This window comes from Anopheles gambiae, chromosome 2 (genome assembly GCF_943734735.2).
Source record: "Anopheles gambiae chromosome 2, idAnoGambNW_F1_1, whole genome shotgun sequence".
Taxonomy (NCBI): domain Eukaryota; kingdom Metazoa; phylum Arthropoda; class Insecta; order Diptera; family Culicidae; genus Anopheles; species Anopheles gambiae.
The window spans coordinates 56,172,624-56,178,623 of NC_064601.1; the positions used below are offsets into that span (position 1 = coordinate 56,172,624).

The following is a 6,000-nucleotide window of genomic DNA, read 5'->3' on the forward strand; positions in this document are numbered from 1 at the left end:
GCTTGCTGGTGGGCGGCGTTCGTCTTCCTGGTAGGCGGCTTGCTGGTGGGCGGCATACATCTTCCTGGTATGCGGGTGCGGCGGCTAGCTGGTAGGCGGCGTTCGTCTTCCTGGTAGGCGGCTGTAGCGGCTTGCTGGTGGGCGGCGGGCGTTTTCTTGGTAGGCGGCTGCGGCGGCTTGCTGGTGGGCGGCGTGCGTCTTCCTGGTAGGCGGCTTACAGTTGTCGTCTGATGAACACATGATAGGCACTTTGTCTTTTATATCCGAATATCACTTCACTATTGTTTTTTTTTCGCTATTTTTTAGGTAAAGACAACACCTTTACAGCTTGTTTTACACACGCTCACTATTATTTCCCTTTTGCTGAGACTGCGTGGACAAACGTAAATGTTATTTTTCGTTCTATGAGAGTGGATTTTTCTAAGAGAAAATAACAAATTTGTTTTTTTGCAAAAGAAGATTTTTTTTGTTGAGTAAAAGAGCTATTTTAAAGATGAAGAATTTCTTTCTTGTTGAGTCACTATAATATGTATGAAAGCGGTTTTTTTTTGTTATTTAGTTGTTTTTATTTTTTTTCTATAACCCTAACAATGTCATTAAGACTTTTGTAGCCCTGTCGAATGTCTCTCGAATTGTAAATTTGTTTTCTTTATAATTAGCGTATATGTATTCTACCTTGGTTTCGAGTTCCCTGTTGCCGGCGTTCCTCAATAGTTCCAGGATTTCAATCCGCTGATCCTCAATATCCCTTTCGTTCGGGATGTATGGTCCTATGTACTCGCCGTCCTCGTTGAAGTTTTTTAACCCGTGCCAGGTGCTCATCTCTTTTCGGCTAGTAGGCGGTTGCGACGGCTTGCTGGTGGGCGGCGTGCGTCTTCCTGGTAGGCGGCTTACAGTTGTTGTCTGATGAACACTTGATCGGCACTTTGTCTTTTATACTCGAGTATCACTTCACTATTGTTTTTTTTTCGCTATTTATTGAGGTAAAGACAACACCTTTACAGCTTGTTTTACACACGCTCACTATTATTTCCCTTTTGCTGAGACTGCGTGGACAAACGTAAATGTTATTTTTCGTTCTATGAGAGTGGATTTTTCTAAGAGAAAAAAACAAATTTGTTTTTTTGTAAAAGAAGATTTTTTTTGTTGATTAAAAGAGCTATTTTAAAGATGAAGAATTTCTTTCTTGTTGAGTCACTATAATATGTATGAAAGCGGGTTTTTTTTTATTTATTTGTTTTTCTTTTTATTTTTCTATAACCCTAACAATGTCATTAAGACTTTTGTAGCCCTGTCGAATGTCTCTCGAATTGTAAATTTGTTTTCTTTATAATTAGCGTATATGTATTCTACCTTGGTTTCGAGTTCCCTGTTGCCGGCGTTCCTCAATAGTTCCAGGATTTCAATCCGCTGATCCTCAATATCCCTTTCGTTCAGGATGTATGGTCCTATGTACTCGCCGTCCTTGTTGAAGTTTTTTAACCCGTGCCAGGTGCTCATCTCTTTTCGGCTAGTAGGCGGTTGCGACGGCTTGCTGGTGGGCGGCGTTCGTCTTCCTGGTAGGCGGCTTGCTGGTGGGCGGCATACATCTTCCTGGTATGCGGCTGCGGCGGCTAGCTGGTAGGCGGCGTTTGTCTTCCTGGTGGGCGACTGTGGCGGCTTGCTGGTGGGCGGCGGGCGTTTTCTTGGTAGGCGGCTGCGGCGGCTTGCTGGTGGGCGGCGTGCGTCTTCCTGGTAGGCGGCTTACAGTTGTCGTCTGATGAACACTTGATCGGCACTTTGTCTTTTATACTCGAGTATCACTTCACTATTGTTTTTTTTCGCTATTTATTGAGGTAAAGACAACACCTTTACAGCTTGTTTTACACACGCTCACTATTATTTCCCTTTTGCTGAGATTGCGTGTAGTTTTTTGAGACTGCCCGAGACAGGCGCAGATCACGCCGACTCTAGCACTAAATTCTGAAACCTCCACTCCAGGGTACTTTGAGACATACTCCTTTATGAAGAATGTTTAACCTAAGCGCACCACCTGTGGCTGGCTTATTTTGTCGTTACTCGGCACCCAAATTGCCGATGAAGCAAAGACGTGATAAAGGTTCGTGGTGCGATTGCGTTCGATCAACGATGCATCGGCATTTTGTTCTGCGATTGATCGTAGCACCCAAATTGTCGCGAAAACCGCGGCACCGGCTTGGGGCGCGAATCGCGATTAACCGCTGCACCCAAATTGCTGATGCAGCTTTATATCTCGCACCACGCGGTTTACGCTTCTAACGGAGTGGCTCTGTCGGCAACAGTCGCCCTATTAAGCGTTTCCCGGGAGGTTATCATACAATCTTTATAATCTGTATAAATATCCTCTACCTTTTTTCCGAGGTCGCTGTTAATGGTGTCTCTTAGCAGCTCCAGAATCTCTACTCGTTGGTCCTCCACGGCTTTCTCCGTCGAAATCTTTGAGCCCGTGCCAGGTACTCATCCTTTTCGTTGCGCGGCTTGGAAATAGGTGGCAAGCGGCTTGCTGTTAGGCGGTTTTTGGCAGGCGGTTGCTTAATTGATTTAAAAGAACTAATTTAAAGATAAATATTTTTTTCTTATTGAGTCACGATAGTATATATTGTTAATAATAATTAACGTTAGATTCGATCTGTCGGTGTTATCTACCGTGATTCCCGACAGAGAGCGGTACAAACGCGTAGTGTGGGAAGCATCCAATACTGATCGAGCCGAATATTCCCGATCGCTCAAAGGCTCCCGAACATCGGGGCTAAGGCAATGACCGAAGGCCACTCTTTCGCGGTAGCCCGAGTCAAGCGATTGATTTTTAGCGTCGCAATAAAATAATAATATAGACTGCTTAAGAAAACGCTTGTAGTTTAATACCAAATACTACTACGGGCGAAAGAAAGAGTGCTGTTGCAATAGTTTCCAACAATATATGAATGCAAGTTTCTTTTTTGTTCTTTTTGTTTTTTATTTTACTACAACAACAACAATGTCATTAAGACATCCGTAGCATTGTTGAATGTCTCCCTTATTGTTATTTTATACTCCTTATAGTTATAGTATTTCTTCTACCTTTTTCTCGAGGTCGCTGTTGTCGGCGCTCCTCTGCAGCTCCAGGATCTCGATTTACTGATCCTCGACGTCCTTCTCATTCGGGATGTACGGCCCGATATATTCGCCGTCCTCATCAAAATTTCTTAGTCCGTGCCAGGTGCCCATCTTCTTTGCTCGGCTGATAGTTGGTTTAAGCTGTTGGGCGGCTTCCGGCTATCGTTTGCTGGTGGGCGGCGTGCGTCTTGCTGTTAGGCGTTTTGCTGTGGACGTCTCTTTGTAGGCAGCTTGCAGTTGTCATCTGATTAACACTTGATCGGCACTTTGTCTTTTATACCCGTTTGTCACTTCACTATTATTCTTTTTTCTGCTATTTATTGAGGCAAAAACAACACCTTTACAGCTTGTTTTGCGCATGATTTTCACTATTTTGTAAATTATTTTGAGCGCTTTTGAAATAACAATCAGGGCGATCAGAGTCATAATTAGGTTAAGTTTGAACTCGTGTGCTTCGTGTTGTTCGGTTTGTATATTTTGGCCCTTAACGCCTGTGTCTGGTTTTGAGTTATCGTGACCTATAACTTATATTTTTGTTATGGCTAAATAAATACACGCGCTCACTATTATTTTCCTTTTGCTGACACTGTACTTTCACTTCCGTTGATTTTTTCTCTCTTCCCTCTAAACTGCTTTTTAGGTACTTGATACTTGTACGCAAGAATGTGTTTTTGCTAATTTTTGAAAATTGTACCACTTTTAGAGTACACAGTTATTTTACACGTTTGGTGTCACCTTATAGCTCAAACTGCACCACTGGCACTTTGTTGAAAACTGATTATAATAGCTCGTACCAACTTCAGCCAAATAATCCGATACACAACGATCATCCTTCAAACAATTGCAACTGGAGGTCTCAACCTCAGCAAAGCAATAATAATTGGAGATCTCAGGATCTACAGAACAGTTGCTGGAGAAAGAAAAATGTAGGAAATATTCAAAATAGACATCCTAGCGAGGCAAACGTGTACAATATCCAAAATAGAAAACCCTTTAGCACAAATATTTTAGAGCAACGCGATCCAAGAAGAGCAATTTATTGCGCTCAAGCAAATCATCAGCTCTCAGAAGAAACAGAAAACACAGTGGCCTTAATCTCACTAACACAAACCAAGAATGATACTAATAAACGATATAAAAATTACATCTACAATCTAAATTATAAAAAGTATATAAACATTGATCAAAAGAACAATCAAGTGCTACTTGAACAAGATTATGTAGAGTTCAACAGCAGAACTAGTTATGATACTAAATCTTATGAACCTATGAACTATCAAATAATTTATGAAGTAAAAAGACCAAGTAATGACTCAGAAAGAATAATTAAAGAAAATAAAGAGTTAACTAATGGAGATCATGAAGAGCATATACATAATCAGACAATAAACTAAAATTGTAAGCAAACGATAATCAATGATGTTAGTTGCAGAAATATATGCAGAGGATGTAAAACTGCTAGATAGCGTAGAATGAAATAATGATATGAATTGTAAAGACAGTCATGCAACTGAGCTAAATAATGCAAATAAACGAAAACGTAGCATCAAATCAAAGGAGAAGGCAACTCCAACAAGTAATCTATCATATTGGCAGGATATATAGGCTGAGAAAAATATCAATGACACATTTAGTGAACCAAGAAAAATTGTTGCTTACGAAAAATATCTCAAAGAACTTTTACAAAATTTGCATCAAACTCTGTCAATGAAAACAATTAAAAAATCTATAATCGTAAAATCCTCAAGAAATGAACCTAACAAACGTATCAATGCGATATCAAACTGTTAAAATCCCCTATTAAATATCAACGATATTGTACATCTAGATAATAAATCAATGTACATAAAATATTGCCCACCTTAACGAAATGATAATAATGTCAATACGTTTTTTTTTTCAAACAAAAATATAAAACTTACACAAAAACATTAAAAAAAATCAACTTCAATAGAGCAATTATTATAAGTTGACAGAATAACTTCATTTCATTACGTTATTCTTCCGAAGGGTGGAAGTGTAGCTGATTTACTGCTAACAGTAGGCCAAATCTAACTTAGCATAGCCAATAGCCAGGTAAAAAGACATTAAACACCAGAAGCGTAAACGTTCTCGTCTTTTACCCTAGAACATAAATAAGGAAAACGCGCCACAGATAAACTATTAAACTTCCGTAAAACCCCAAGCATAAACAGGAAAACGTTCGCTGCATCCACAATGCACGGATAGTTTATAAAACACAGGCACTCTAGGTATAATTTAAGAAACAACTGTAAAAACCCAAACCTGGAAAACCTAACGAAAGCAAACATCTGCTTGCTAAATGTGTCATAACTTTCACACCATCTTTGTTATAAATAAAGCTCGAACTGATGGTGAAGTCGGTTTACAATTTACAGACACGTAGATCATTCGTTTTCTGGTGCATCTCACCAATTTGCAGATACCGCCGAAGGTTCTGCCCAATTTGATAATCACTTTTGGTTATCAGCTGTTCAGTCAGTTGACCGATCAGCATTACCCTCATCGAAGTAAAGTGCACATTTGCTCTAGTTCCACCCAACTCCTCCCACGGTGTCCGATTCCGCCTCGGTAATCAACTCGACACGCAAGGTCGATGCAGTCCGCGATGTCGTTGACGTAGCAAGTGCATCTTTCGAACTTAGCGTAAGTGTGAACGGGTTGACATAACCGACTCGCGACGAATGTTTATACATTTGATGTCGCGTTCCGTACGATTCCCTTCATCGTTCCACGTCCATTCACTACGCTCCGCGCATCAACTCACCGAAACGGTTTGAGAAGCGCGGCCGAACCTACCACACATGGGTAGTTATTGTTCCTTCTCATACGTTTATAATATCGACGATGTCTTTTGGTTTGTAT

The 6,000-nt window shown here is 40.5% G+C and overlaps 1 protein-coding gene across 1 annotated transcript in view; it reads left to right on the forward strand.

The window, feature by feature from the left end:
• LOC1275950 (translin-associated protein X) overlaps positions 1 to 5,520 on the forward strand; it is a 39,593-nt gene extending 34,073 nt beyond the window's left edge. Inside the window, exon 3 of the mRNA XM_061644283.1 lies at positions 3,755 to 5,520. The gene's annotated coding sequence lies outside the window, so the exon portion shown is untranslated. The remainder of the gene's footprint in view (positions 1 to 3,754) is intronic.
• Positions 5,521 to 6,000: the final 480 nt, after the last annotated feature.